Below are 15915 nucleotides of genomic sequence, written 5' to 3' on the forward strand. Positions count from 1 at the left end.
GCTCTGCACTGCAGTGTCATGGAGATTGCTGCAGTCGGGGAGAAGGTGATCTCAACCTGCTGTGTGTATAATGCGGTGTCTCTCCAGTTGTCAGCCACCCAGTCATCAAGGAGAAGAAAGAATGGCACAGAGGCCGGAGGGAGAAGGGCAGAGAGCTATGAAGGAGAGTGGCTGAAGAGAAGAAAAAGAAAGATGGAGACGACTGCAACAGAGAGGCAGGCAATGGGTTTTGAAAGTCACAGGGCAAGACAAAGAGAAAGGGAGAAAAGGTTTAGCAGAGAGTACATAGCATACACTGGCACCTCTGCTCACTGCACCAAAGACCTCATGATGGACCGGGACAAATAACCCTCCCAGGGACATTCAAGCACAAGCAAACATAGGGTTTCAAAGGGGGAAAAAAAGCAGGAAGTTGGTTGGTTTTGGGTCCTTGGAAAAGAAGTGGGCTGGCATCTGACTCATCCTACTCAGCTCCAAGCACCCAGCACCCACAGAAGCTTTCAAATGAGGTCATCTGACCATCACTGGTAAAAGACTCTAATATGGTGGCTTGTGGGGCCAGAAGCTTTGTCAACGTTATTCTTTACTGTTTTCAGCACAGCTTGAGGTGGATAGGATTACAGTTCTTTTATAATAAGTAATTTTATGGACAGGAAAAATGAAGTACAGAGAAGGGACAAACTTTAAAAAGATGTTCAGTATGAGAAAAACCAACCAACGAACTGGTATTGTTCTCCTTGAGCCATTGAGAGGCATGTGGTGTGACAGAAAGCATGTGGGCTTGACCAATTGCTTTAACACCTTTGATCTCCATTTATTTGTCTATTACAGTGGTTCTCAACCTTCCTAATGCCGCGACCCTTTAATACAGTTCCTCATGTTGTGGTGACCTCCAATTTCATTGTTACAAATTGAACATAATTAAAGCACGGTGATTAATCACAAAAACAATATGTAATTATATATGTATTTTCCGATGGTCTTGGGCGACCCCTGTGACCCAAAGGCGTCTCGACCCACAGGTTGAGAACCGCTGATCTATATAATGGGAAAATACTTTCCATGCAGGGCTTTTGTAAGAATTGGTGGTGACATGTATGGTATTTGGCATTTGGTAGAAGATCAATAACTTTCAGCCATTTTCTTTCTACTCTGTTAGCTTCTACCAGTAGCATAAGGACTAATTTCTCCAGGCAGCGTATTTCTTAGAAGCCCACCTCCCCAGTTAAATTTATTCTGAGGTGCTTTGATCAAAGCCATTCCTTTTTTGGTCAGATCGGTGAACGGTTGATTCAAGGTCACAATGGCTGTAAGTTGGTGGTAGAGATGAGATTGGGACACCTGGCTTCCTAGGCAGTCTTCCCCTGCCAGCCTATGTTCTGGTGATCCTGAGAGTCCTTGAACACAGTCAAGTGTGTTTTTGCTGCTGAATTGACAGCTGGATGGTACTTCCTTGTGATAACTCTTCAGAAGAAAAAATACAAGTAACATAAATGGGAAGGTGATCTCAACTTGCTGTGTGTACAATGTGGTGTGTGTGGGGGGGGGCCTTAAGGATTCCCCTGATGACACCCCCCCCTCCTGACACACACACACACACACACACACACACACACACACACCCTCCTTAGTCCTCTCCTATCCCCATACCACCCCCGTCATGGTACAAAGTAGATAAACCATCTGTTGGGTGCTAATGAGCAATAGAGACTCCTGTTCTCAGTGTGCTGCTGGCTCCCTCAAGCCTTCACGTGAGCTTTCCCTGCTTCCTGGGAGGAGCAGTAGCAGGGACTTGCCACGGTGAGAGGCTTGGTCCAGTAGCCTTGGCCTATGGGAGGCTGTCCAATGGTTTGGTGGGAAGTCCTCTAACCCTCTCTGCCAGTAAGAAGGTTCAAAACTGGCCAGAACCTCAGGGCCAGCTGAGCTATTAATGGAAAGTAAATCATCTCTACGGCCCTGAAAGCCCACGGAGTATAGAGTACAGTTCCATAGACCTTGAAGCACATCCAGAATTCTAACCCTGTGCAAAGGAGGAAGGGCGATGAGCTCACCCTGGCTGTTTGCTAGAGTTGGGATATGGATGGTAGCTTACACATCTTTGTTCAGGGCCCAGAGATCTCTGGAGGTAGAAGTCAGGAGGGCAGGGTATTCAAGATAAAATGAGAGGAAAACTGCCTGGAGCCACCCGGGCCTCCCTCTCCCCTCAGTCACTAGAGAGAGGAGAGAGCCAGAAATGAGTAAAATAAAGGGAAGCCTCTTCTCTGTTTCTTGTAAAAAGGGATCTTTTTCCATGCCCAGATAAGACTCTGCCTTTTAGAAAAATGGGTGCTTGGGTGCTGATTGGGGCAGAAGTTATCTCCTGATGACAGCTCACAGGGTCCAGATGGTCTGTCCTTTTCACCTGGGCATGAAGGCCTTTGTGTTGGCCAGGTGTTTTCAAGGCTGTGATAGCAAAGCCAAGGGCATCCTACCAAGTCTAGGACAGAGGCTGCCTTGCTCTCAACCTGGGAGGACTTCCTGTGTGCATATGAAAGGGCAGGGCAGGCCACCTTGGGGATGGGAGGGGTACTTCCCGCCAGGGCCCGCTTGAGTTCCAGGCCCTCTCTTCTCCCTTAAGGATCCCCCCATGACCACCTCCATGCTCAGTTTCCCTCCTCTTGCTCACATAAGGTACCAGACTCAGGGCCTGCAGTCTGGGAGGAAGGCCACCTCCCTACTCCTCCTTTTACACACACACACACACACACACACACACACACACACACACACACACAGGCCTGCAAGATCTCCACTCTTGACTGACTCTATCAGACCAGCCTCATTTCCTTCCATGGCAGGGCCCTGGAGCCCAGTGCTGAGCTGGTGTGTGCTCTAAAAATAACTATGTCCGATGTGATGAATGGCAAGGCATTTGCTCTCCTTTTCCTGCCTGAGCGTAGGGCCTGAATCATGTTGGGAAATGACATTCTGTTAACACAAGCACTTTTGTTTCCTCCCATGCTCTCTCACCATCCGGTGGGGGCCTTGGTCAGGACTGGCTCTCAATTTTTAAAGCCTCCCTGGGGGTCCATTCAACACCCCCATCCATGGACGTAATAGAAAGAAATAGAGAGATGCATCCTGGGCCTCCCCGGGGGATGCTAAGGATGTGCTGCTGCCCAGACACATCCCCACCCAGACTCACTAGGAGAGGTCCGGAGCACCAGGCACCCAGGCCAGCAATGCCTCGGCCCAGCACCTGGCTCAGGTAGCCACAGAGGAAGTGACTATAGAAAGGAAAGTGAAAGGGACCCAGACATGACGGCATAGCCACCTGCTTCCAACAGAGAGTGGCTCTATTGTCACCTGCAATCAGACTTGCCGGGGAGCAGACACCTCAGCAACGCAGGAGAAGCATCTTGGGAAACACTTTAAAACATCCCAAATTAAAGAAAGTTTGACCTTGTTCTACGTTTTGGGAGGCCAAGGATCCTGTTCAGCTTATCTTTCCATCCCCATGAGCCCCAATCATGGGGCCTGGCTCAGAACAGTAAGTTGTTGGTTTGTTTTCTTTTTTTCTTTTGGTTTAGAAGAAATAGATAGCATATACCGAGTCTCAGTGGGGAAACTGGGGTCATTGACCTTGAAAGAACAATGGGTGGGTTTCTGGTATCTAGAGAGTTGAGCAAAGCTCGCATGATAGGTCTTGAGAAAGATCATTTCTCATAGCCTGTCCTTCAGCCTTGAGTCCATCCCAGCTCAAGGCCACTGGGGAGCCTGTGATTCTCCGGAGCAAAGGATTTGACAGCTCGCCCCCCTCAGACAGAAACCAGCTCCTCCTGTGAGGCCTCTCTTCCCGTCCCTAATTCTCATTTCTGTTTTTCTGCTTGGATTTGTATGAGGTCTTGGTTTAAGGGAACCTGTTTTAAATGACCTTTTTGTCCTTTGATGGAACAGATCCTCTTACCCTTTAACCAGTTCTCAAACAAAGTGACGGAAGCTTTGGGCTTAAGCAGTGAACCCATAATCAGAAGCCTAGGAAATTCACATTCCTCAGTTTCCAGAGAGTCTCATTGTTCATTGTTGGACTAGAACAGAGTGTAAGCTGCACTCACACATGTGTTACCCATAGACCCACATGTGATCATCTCTCCCGTCTGTGTGTCTGGAAATGTTCGAGGAGGCTGGAGATGGGTCTTAGCAGCTGCCTGCACGCTCTCCTGCTCCCTGCACATCCACACTCCCTCCCTCGTTCCCCCAGAATCTCACTCATGCCTGTCCTGAAAGGAGAAGGGGAACATGTGGGCCTGAGACCAAAAGCACACCCCCCTGAGGGGGCCAGGAGAGGCTCCTGAGCTGGCAGAGAAAGATAGCAGCAGATGGGCCCTCTCTCAACAGCAGAGCCTGATGGCACGGTGAGCCCAAGGGCAGCGATATGCTACATACAGCAGCAGGAGACACAGGTTCAGGTGAGCAAGAGGCTGAGATGGGAAGATCCTTAGGGCAGAGAGACAGGAAGACACCATGGGAGACTCTCGGATTCCAAAAATGGGGGCACAGGGCAGCACACTCTCTGAGCGCCAGGGATGGATGGGGGGGTGGCAGGAATTGGGGCTTGGGAAGGAGGAGAGCTCCAGTTAGGGCTCTTCCACCAGCTCTCGGGGTGGCCTTAAGTATCCTCAAGAATAAAATGAGAAGACGGGATGGGTCTCTAACGCTGTGAAGCTGACACAAGACACTTTTGCCTTTACAGATGTGGAAGGAATCTGTGAACAGAAAGAAAACAGCCTCTGTGGCTCACCAGGTGGGATGGTCTATGTGGTTCTTAAATAGAAGTCTTTCCTCTGCCCTTTCAATTTTTTGGCTCTTTCTCCATAGCCCTTTGTCATGGGTCAAAGTGCTCTTTCTTAGGGTGCCTGGACTCCACTTTGGTGGTCAGAGCCCCATTAAATTCCACCTAACATCTCCTTCTCAGGTCTCCTTCCCCCTGTTTCCTCCTCCTCAGCTGCCTTTAGACTGGCTTTCTCCCTCCGACTTTCCTGGTTGCTGAGTGGTTGGGGAGCTTTCCTCCAGATTCTCTGGGCCCTCGATAGAGGTCAGGTGTGACCTGACTTCAGAACGTCCCCATGCCACCCGAGCAGTGTTCTTCCCCCATCTCCCACTCACAAGCGTTCCCTCAGAGGTGTGTTCCCAGTGTGGGGCATCCCTTCCCCAAGTCAGTTTCTCTGAGCTCTTGCTGCTCTTCAAGCTTCTTTCGTGGCCACTCCCTGAAGGCCTTTCCTGAATCTACTTGTTCCCAATATTTCTTCTTGGAGCACATGACTCCTTGTATCTCTGTCTTCTTCATCTTGCCCTTTCTCCAAAACTCTGATTTTCTATCTTTACTCTTGCTTTTATACTAATCGCCAGAGATAATATAGAAAGATATCACCAAGGACAAAGAGATCATTTATACCTGGTTTCCCCAACCCCTACCCCGCCCCCCCCAAGTAGGATCCATCCCATTGGTTGTGTTTCTTGGTGACCCTAAGTCATCCGTAGCTCTTTTTTTTTTAGATTTTGTTTTATTGCTTAAAATATTACAAAGACTATTACATTTGTCTCCTTTTTCTTTCCCTTGACTTTCCCCTGGCCTCCCCTACCCCCCAGTGTCTTGTGTCCATTGGTTATGCTTATATGCATGCATACAAGTCCTTTGATTGATCTCTTACACCCTCCCCCCAACCCTCCCCGGCCTTCCCGCTGTAGTTTCTCTCTTGAGAAAGGGTCACCGTGCAATCTCCAAGGGTCTGGGGAAACTTACTTCCTGCACATTAAGATGGCTAATAGCTCTCAGGGCCTTAGCAGAGTGGCTATTTTTCAAGATATTTTTACAGAGGTGACCAGAAAGCTCCAGCACTGATTAGTGCGCTGCATTTGCACGCTGTGCTCTCTTGCTTCTGCTAAATCCTCTCTATTTGTAGGAGTCACTCCCTGGCTGAGGGTTAACTGCTCAGGAGGCTTTTGATCTGTATGTGAAAAAGCAACTACCATCAATCCAGCAGGCAGCCCAGCCAGCTAGCTCTCTCCTTTTCTTCTCCGTTTCTAGATGACATCCAAATAGCCCTGTTCCGATGGGTGCCAGAGAGTAACTATTCTAAAATTAAAGAGCAAAGAAGTCTTTTTTAAAAAATGTTTTAAAACGTGGGCCCTGTAACTTAACCTTTCCCTCTCAGTGAGGTAGGCTTCCAGGATAGCCTACCTGTTATCCTAGTTTCACTGCTGCAAAGATAAATGAAAGGCCAAGTGCGTGTGCGAGCACCTCCTGGGGCTGGGGCTGGTTACTTGACAAGTCATTTCTTCCAGGGCACAGCCTGGCTATTTGCCAGGCCCTCCAGTGTAAGCCCCGCCAAGGAGAAACCTGAGCAAGGTGGATGACCCCCAGCATGGGTCCCCTGCTTCCCAGCTGGGGCCTTCCTTCCGGCATCTCGTGCATGTGCACAATTAGTAATGCTTTTGAGGATAATGATCTGGTCTCATGGAAAAAGGAGAACTGGTCCAAGATAATGTCTGGTAAACTTTGACATTCCACCCCGAAGTGATCTTACACTCATGTAGAATCACTAAACAGCTGTGCGATCATATTACAGAGTCTTTCTCAAGAGCCAACTTGTCATTGAATCCATCCCCAAATTCCAGATTTTCTCAAACAAAAGGAGCCCTGATGTAGAGGGAGCTGCAATGGGCCAGATGGGTGAGGCGTGGAGATCGCCAAGATTGGGAACACCCTGTGAGGTGTTTTGGCCCAATCCTCCTCATTTTGTACATGAAAAAAAAACTGAGATGCAAAAAGAAGAGAGAATTTCCTAAGGTCACCCAGTAGAAGAGTCAGCCCTTCTCGACCCCATTCCTGAAGAACCTCTGAGGGTGAGATTCCAGGTCAGAGGAGCAATGATGAAGCTGTATTGATAGAGTCTGCCAGGAGGAGAAATCTGCCAAGAGAAGGAAGAGGTGTTTTATGTTTAACTTTGTATTTAAGCCATAAATACAAAGTTAAACAAGATGAAGCAAGTTGTCTAGGTCTGTGACATTGCTAAGAACCTGTATCATTGAGGTCTTTTTAGAGGATCAAACAGAAAAGAGCAAATAATGTTAATCATACAATACTCTAAGTACATACTTTGTGTAGGACATTGTGTTCGGTGCTACAAGAGATCAGGAGGGTAAAGTGTGGCGGGAAAGAGCTGTTCCAAGAGCTAGTCTGGCGCCTGTCAATGACGATATTTTTACAGGTTCACACATACGCACATGTGCCTTAAGGAATGGAGTATTTCATACATTTATTTTCTTTATTTTGAGATCATGTTCTGTCTTTCGGGGCTGCTGTTAGTACAACATTCTTTAATTTTTAACAATATCCTTTTGGTAACATGTTCGCAATTCAATCGGGGTTCCCTTAAGTGTTTTTGAAACTGTATTGGTTGATGAAATCCAAAAGTTTGGCAACCATAGATGTGGTTGAAAGGGCATGGACTCTAGGGACAGACAGATATGGGCTCGAATTAGGATTCAGCTATTATTAACCATGTGACCTTGGGAAAGTGTCTTAACATTCAGAGTTCAAGTTTCCTACCTGTGGTACGAAAAGCCCCCAGAACACTGGGGACTTCCTGCGAGAGTAATCACAAATATTCCCCATCTCTTGGACATATTTCATGTGTTTATATATGCACATGCGCACCTACATTGTACGAGGTGCTGTGTGGGAAACAGGAGACCTTTAATAGCCTTTGCTCTCAAGGAGCTAAAAATGTTGCTGGTAGAACATTCTACCTCACCAGAAATCATGGGAGAGACATAAAGTCTAGCATATCTTTCTTGTTCCCCTGAACAGTTTCTTTGGTTTGGTAACAGTGACAGAATTTTCAGATATTACCTTCCACAGTTCACATTATATTGTTTTTCCATGGCTGGTTTCAGTTTATACGAAGGCTCCCTCAAAACTCATAAAGTTCCCTTTAAAACCTCATAAAATTTCACCTGTGGATGTTTATTGCCCACAGGATGTGAGCTATGTCCGCTTGGTTTTGATAGGTTTAGCATTATTAAACTTGGGCCCCCATTTCCCACCAGCCTTGTGAAGATGACTGCCTCCCGATTTAGCCCAGGGGGACTCTCTCTTTTGTCCCCCAGTGAGGAAATAGTTCAGTTCCCTGGAATTGAGTTTGGTTTATGGGCAAGATTTTTAATCCCAGCCTTGTGAAGTCCAGCCATTTGCTCTAGCTCTGGGCAGTGGGTGTTCTCTATGAAGGTCACCCCAAGCTCATTCCAGTCTCCCTCGGTGCCAATCCCAAGAATCCATCCACAATCGTTTGCTAACCTAAACAGGGAGAGGCATTTGAAAGCTGACAAAGATGTTAAGGAAGTTTCTGCTAAAGTCAAGGGCAAGTCTCAAGTGCACAAAAACAATCCAAAGTAGTTCCTTCTTCTATTGCCCCTTGTAACAATGAAAATACATCCTGCATATCAGATATTTACATTATGATTCATAACAGTAGCAAAATTACAGTTATGAAGTAGCAACGAAAATAATTTTATGGTTGGGGGTCACCACAACATGAGGAACTGTATTAAAGGGTCGCGGCATTAGGAAGGTTGAGAACCACTGCTGTAGAGGCTCCCATTTGGGTGTATCTAAATCACACTGGAGTTAAGAAGCTTCTTTAGGGGTAGACCTCAGACTGCCTGGCTCAAGACCCTTGTTCCCAGAATGAAGGGACCTGGCTGTAGGGAGGCACTTCAGGGGTAGCCAGAGTGTATTCCAAGTTCACAATAAGTTCAGACCTCTGTGAAATCCAAACAGGCAGTCAGAGCTCCAGACTAGAGAATCCACTGCAATCAGGGGGTTTAGGCCACAGAATCAAGGACAAGGCACAGAGACTGGGATCAGGAGGGAGAGGTCACCATACCTGAAAGCAACTCAGATTCCTGAGCCTCACGCCCTGGGGATACTGGGTCCTGGGTAAGATTGACATGTGTTGACTGGGATCAGGAAGGAGAGGTCACGGTACTTGAAAGCAACTCAGATTCCTGAGCCTCATGCCCTGGGGATACTGGGTCCTGGGTAAGATTGACATGTGGGAGGCTTGGGGAAGAGGCTGGAGAAGCAGTCTGAGTCAAGAATTATTTTGGGAATTATTTCATAAGGTATATAAATATTGAATCATTATGATGTACACCTGAATGTAATAGAGTACTGTATGTCAATTATACATCAATAAAAAATAAAGCGCTTAGTAAAGGAAAAGTGAACTTAAATAAACACAATGACTATGGGTCCAAGGGTCTCACTTATCAAAACCAGAACATCATAATCCCAATTTCAGCTGTTCAGAGGACTTGTGCCACTTCCCCCATCCAGACTTTTATTTTGAATGTTTTTTGACGGTTGAGGTCAATATAAAAATACTATTGTAAGTATAAAATAAAAATAGATCTAAAATTTTAAAAAATTGTTATTTAATTCTAAGCTTCAATGGAATGTTGACCTATCCCTTATCTATATTATCAGGATTCCTCTGCTTGGAAGAACAGACACCCAACCTATCCTGTCTTACGCACAAAGGAAACTTACTGGCTCATATAACTCCAAGGTCCTGGGGCCGAGAGCAGCTCCTGCTTCAGGAACTGGTGGACCCAAGTGACTAAGTTGATGTTCCTCTCAGGCCAATGTTTCCAAGGGGTTGCTTCTAGCAGCTTTGGTTCACTTCCTCTCGGCTTCACCTTCAGCTAAAAATTAGCTTATGTTTCCTAAGAATTCTAACAAAAAGTCCCAGAATTGAGTCATGTGCCTATTTCTAGAGCTCAGAGGTAGACATCGAACCATGTAAGGCAGAGAATGATGGAGGTGGTTTTTCAGAGGGAAATGAAGGCAGATCCTGGGGAAGCATAGATGGTAGGTTTTCACCACTCTGACCAGTCAGATTAGCTCTGGATTTGGGGACACCACGCTTGGGGTGAAGCAATGAGAAGAATTGGCAGTGGCGATGAGTTGAGAGTGTCTGCCAACTGGAAGATTTCCTCTTTGTCAATAGTCAGCCCAGCGCTTCAGACATGGTCCAACCAGTGAGGGGCATAAAGGGACAATCTCCATATTCCTGGCCCTGCTTTTTAATGAAAGTCCCAGCCTGGAAGGCACATGCCTTTCTGAAGGTTTAACACAGCTGCTTGGCACTCAGGTAACACCTTTGGAACCTCTGTTCATGAATTATCATTAAGGCACTTGGTCCCCATCCTTTCTCAGTTGAGGTGTTATATATTCTAGATTTTGCTTTTAGATCTGTCCCTTTCCAACAGCAAGGGAGATTTTCTGGGACGAAGAAAGAACATTTAAAGCAATATTGCCTCTCTTCATCTTTCTCTTCCTCTGGAAATAATCACAACAAAACCTCACCATAATTTTAAAATTCAAGGCTTGGCTGGGTTTGGTAAGCCAGGGCCTAACTTGGACTTGGACATCAATGCCAACACCGACCTCAGCTCAGCCTAGATCCTTGCTGAGTTGTTTATCTTCCCCTGATCTTAATCTTAACACTCTTGTGAAGGCTTTTTGGGAGAGGGGCACTCCTCAGAACAGGAACTTTTTGGAGAGGCAGAATGACTTCATCCTTCCTGCCCCCAGGCATCCTGCTTTCTTCTTTCTGGACAAGAATCTTATCCTTCCCTGTCCTCCCTTTCAACTCTCCCACTCTTCTAGCTGGAAATTTTCCTGACAAAGTCAAGTCAGAGGTGACAAATCATATATGGGTCATAGTCCTGCGTCTCCGCCTCCTCTTGGCTACCCTTAGGCTAGAGAATCTGGAAAACGTCAAATAATTCAGAAAGTGTCCTAAATGGGTTCTTCATGCTTCACATTTAGTGCCAAGGAGCAGAGCAGTGGCTGATGCAAGGATTGGACACAGTAGGAGTTGAGCAAAAATATACTAGTAAAAAGAACCCAACCATAGCTAAGTACCCCTGCACAAAGTACTTAGGAAAAGCACTCAGCGGAGACCCATGCATGGCTGTGGATATTTAGTTGCTGCTGGAAGCCAGGCAGGGAAGGTCTCTCTGCCTGCAAGATGTGCTCAGTGTTCACAGAACTCCCCTCTCTGTGCCTAGGGCCACTGAGAAAGGGAGTGATGACATTAGGCAATTGGGGCAGCTGGGATTGGGCTCAGTAAAATCGTAGGGTATCCAGGGGTGGGCAAACTTTTTGACTCGAGGGCCACAGTGGGTTCTTAAACTGGACCGGAGGGCCGGAACAAAAGCATGGATGGAGTGTTTGTGTGAACTAATATAAATTCAAAGTAAACATCATTACATAAAAGGGTACGGTCTTTTTTTTTTTTTAGTTTTATTCATTTCAAACGGGCCGGATCCGGCCCGCGGGCCATAGTTTGCCCACGGCTGGTATAGACAAATGTCATTTATCACATCCACCAGTGACAAGCATGTTACTAGGGAGGACAGAGACTTGCACCCATGCTTCTTCAGTACATTCAATAGGCTGTGTGCACTTGAGTGGTGATGCAGCCTACACATGGCCTTTGGGAGCCTGCAGCCCCCATCAAGGGAGAAGACTCACTGCTGACTTCACTTTCTCCCAGGACCACCTCTTCACCCTATATCACAACTCTCCAGTCCACTAATTTTTCCAGGATCCTGCTTCCACCCAACTCCCAACCCAGGGGACCTTCTCTGGTTTCCCTGGGGGCAGAGTCTAAAGTGGGGTGGTCTGGTCCCCCCATGATCTTCCCAGTCAATGTTGAGCATAATATTTCAGTCTTGTTTTTTCAGGGCTGCCTCATGTAAAATCCTGTCTGGGTGTGTTTGGGGGGAACCAGCCCCACATATGCCCTACTCTTATTAGGGGGAAAAGGAAACTTATATTCATTAATTAGCCCAGTCCTTGACATAGATTTTATTATGTAATCTTCATAGGAAGATTCTTCCCATAGGGGAGAATCAGATGGAGTAACTGGGTTCAAAGTCACCAGCTAGTAAGCAGCAGAGCTGGAGGTTTTAATGCAGGTCTACGTGAATCCAAAGCCTTTCTGTTCATAGCTCATTTTCTGCCTTAGGTTGCCTCTGAGAACCAAAGATAGCATGGGAGCTGTTCTAGAAAAGTTTCTGAGCTTAGGTTCTGAATTTCTCTAATTTGGGGGAAACCCCTTAGAGGAAAGCTATGCCATAGGCTGGTGTTCACAAAATGTGGTTTTCAAATCACCAGTTTGTCTGCAGTGGCCACAGGTTGACACTCTGGAGCTTGGTGAAGACTTCGGCCATGGGCCTCCCTCAAAAGGAACAGAAGGCATGGCCGGAGCAGATTTTCTAGGAACCCTAAAGCAGCAGGACCCCTCAAGACATGGTACCTAATTTTGCATTTGTAATTTTGTAACCTGTACCTTGGAGAAGACCCCCCAAATGGCATAAGCTTCAAACTCTACCAAACCAGGATCTGCCCCATCCAGAATTTCTTCCTCCTTCTCTCTTGAAGGCAAGACTTCTCCCTCCCCTTTCCCTGAGGCTATCCATTCCTAAGTGCTCCTTTAAAGGTCAGGTTCCTTGGTTCTGAGTGTCCCCATCATCAGTCACTTTAATCGTCATCTTCTGCACCTCAAAGCAATGTTCCCCAGGAAGGTAGTGGGTGTTGGGGTCTCCAAGGGTGTTCAAACGTTTCGGGAAGCTGAGGGAAGGAGCACATTTATCTGTCATCAGACCTCAAAGGTCAACTGAAATGTCAACTGGCATTGCACCAGGCTCAATTGTACCTGCTCATGTGGGAACGCTGAGTACCTCATGCTCATGAGAAGCCTGGCGGGCAAACACATTCATCCATGATTAATTAGAACATGGAGAAACAAAGTCATCTTCATGGGTCATTAAAAAAAAATCATTTGATTGCTTGGAGACCAAATCTTTCAAAAGCAAACGCTTGGAGGCAAAAATAATGGGAATCTCTCCTTTAAACCTTCAGTCTCCAGAAGGATTCACCTGTCCAGGAGCAGAGTGGATCCAGGGCCGGGAGGGAGCAGTTTGAAGACAGAGGGTTAGATTGAGCAGAAAACATATCTGGTGCCGAAGCTCCCAGTGTGGGGCTCCCAGAGGCTCTCTTGGAGGGAGACTGATGGCTTTTATTTGAAGGAGGTGATCACTGAATGGCTCTTGCAAATATCCCTTCTGCAACCCTGGACTCTGATTACACAGCCTGACCCTCGAGTTGCAGGAACTGCTGTCTTTGTGCGGCATCTGATTCAAGAGCAGTTCATCTTTCGAAAAATCCCACATCTTAGCCCATCTCTCAGCCCCACATGATCTACTCTGAAAATGGTAATTGGCCAAAAGAAAAGAGAAAGAAGAAACACAGAGGTGCAGAGTAAGGAAGAAATAATGAAAAGCAAAGGAGAAAAGTGAAGGGAAGAAAGTAAAAGAGGGAAAAAGAGGTAAAAAAAGAGAAAAGAAAGAGCATGACTAGGACACCTGAAGAGCAATAAGGTCTGTGAGAGAGACAGGGTCACACAGCAACTCAGATCTTTGAGGAACCCCCAGTAAGGGAAAGGGTGCCTTCCCTGCAACTGTAAGATTCCTACTCTACCCCAACACCTGCGTACCCCCCTGTCCCCATTCACTCGCAGAACCCACTTCTCCAACACAGGTTGGTAGCTTTGGGGAGACCTCTGAGATGACTTAGACTTTCAGGATCGTGGTGGGATTTTGCAAACCCCAAACAACACATAGAAGAGCAATTGCTCAACTGATTCCTCACATACCACACCTGGGGTAAACGTGGGCCAGTTGTTGAACAGCTGTACCACATCAGCACTCAGCGCCAGAGGTGTAGCGGAGCTGTAATTCAACAAGATAAAGAGGAGCCTCCAGGGCAAGACATGCGCAGTGAGAGCCGCCACAGAGCCCAGCTGAGCCTCCGCTCAGCCCCTTGGCCTGGTTTTCTTTCCACTTTTATTATAAATACACTCATATAAAAATAAGTACCACTCCACTTTTGTATAACACTTTATAATTTAAGCATTTCCCATGCATTATCTCATTGGATCCTCTAGCATTTAAAATTGTTTAAAAATTAGTGAAATGTTAATTGTGTTTATAATTTTTCCTACCTACCTCACATATTTCCCTGCAAACATTGTCTATCACTTTCTTAGAAATGCAGCACATGCAAGAAAATAAAATTCCTTTGGCCTTTGATCTTTGTCTCTGTCTTTTCTAAAGAAGCCTTTCCTCCTCTGGCCAGTGCTCTTGACACCGTAATTATAGGGTGTTTTTTTGTTTTTGTTTTTTGCAATTTTGCTTTCCTGTCTACATCTTCGAGATTGTAACCCTTTGTCCCCTTTTCCACTTACCTTCAGAAAAGGGTTTGTTCTTTGCACCTGTGGCTGCCCCTTTACCTCCACTGTTAACTTAGCCAAACATTTTCAAATTCTTTCATGACCAGAGGACAATTAGAGGCACAGAGATAGCTGTTGCAGAATCACTGCCTCCCCATGTCCTCTCCTGGCAGTTCTGCTCCTAAATATTATATTGCCTTGAATTCAGTTCTTTCCTTACTAGCTGGGCAACCTTGGGAAAGTTACTTAACCTCTCTGAGCTTCGGTTCTCTCAACTTGAAAATCAGGATACTTGTAGCCCTGGCCAGTGTGACTCAGTTAGTTGGGCCTTGGCCTGAGCACCCAATGATTGGCAGTTTGATTTCTGGTCAGGGCCCTGGGCTCAATCCCCAGTAAGAGTTGTGCAGGAAGCAGCCCATTCATATTTTGCTCTCTTGATGTTTCTCACATCGATGTTTCTCTCTCTCTCCCTCTCCCTACCTCGCTCTCTAAAAGCCAATATAAAAAATAACAATAAAATCAGGATACTTGTAAGACTGATCTCATAGGTTTATGGTTAAGACAAAGAGATAATGATGCCTGGGTACTACAGCACTTTATCCCTGCGTGTACCTGGCATGGCGTGGGGCCCACAAATGTCAGGTCCTAAGCTCTCCATTGCACTTGCACCTCTTTTCTCACCAACAAGGAGCATAGTATCAGAACACATGCCTATAGAATCACAAGACCTATGTTTAATTCCAGCTTTTGCCTCCTTGGACATTCATTCTAGACTCATGTTTCCTGTGCATAAAATGGGGATAAGAAACATCTGTACTCATTCATCAACACGGCTGTAAGGATTAAATAGAAGGTGTATAAAAGTGCCTTCTAAACGAAAAGGTGCTCTGCCAACACAATTATTAATAACACATCCCGAGGATAGTACTGTTTTGTCCTACTTTTTAAAATGTCCTGTAGCTTCCCAAGGAGCTTTAAAAAAATAAGAGTAAAATACAAATATAAAATTACTCCCTAACCATTTTTAAGTGTACAATTCAGTAGTGTTCAGTATATTCACATTTTTGTGCAATCTCTTGAACGTTGATTTTGCAGTTGATTGCAATCCTTGTATAAGAGCAGGGATATTAAATTTTTTTAAAAGTTAAGGATCCCCTGAGAACGGGTTCCCTTGAAGTACTTGGGGATGGGTGAGGAGTTAGCTATCTGAGCAGAAAAGAACTTAGGTGATTTGGGGATTGCACCAAGAACACTCTGTCCAACCAGAAGCTGTTAGTTCTGATATGCAGGAAGAAGATGAGCAGTTTGTCTGTCATGCAAGAGTTAACTTGAGGACAAGATGCTCCTTGGAAGATGGCCAATGATACCCTTCGTGAGAAAAGGCCCAAGAAACAAGTGTAGAACAATGGATCCGCAGGGCAACGGTGGGACTGACCAACTCCTGAATGCATTTCAGAGAAATCTGACAAGATGGAGTTGAGTTGAGCCATAGATAAATCAGGGTATTGCACGCGCATTAAGCGGTGGCAGCCCCATCCATCTAAGCTTTGGGACTCTATTTTCATAATTA

Source organism: Myotis brandtii, unplaced genomic scaffold (assembly GCF_000412655.1).
Source record: "Myotis brandtii unplaced genomic scaffold, ASM41265v1 scaffold953, whole genome shotgun sequence".
NCBI lineage: Eukaryota > Metazoa > Chordata > Mammalia > Chiroptera > Vespertilionidae > Myotis > Myotis brandtii.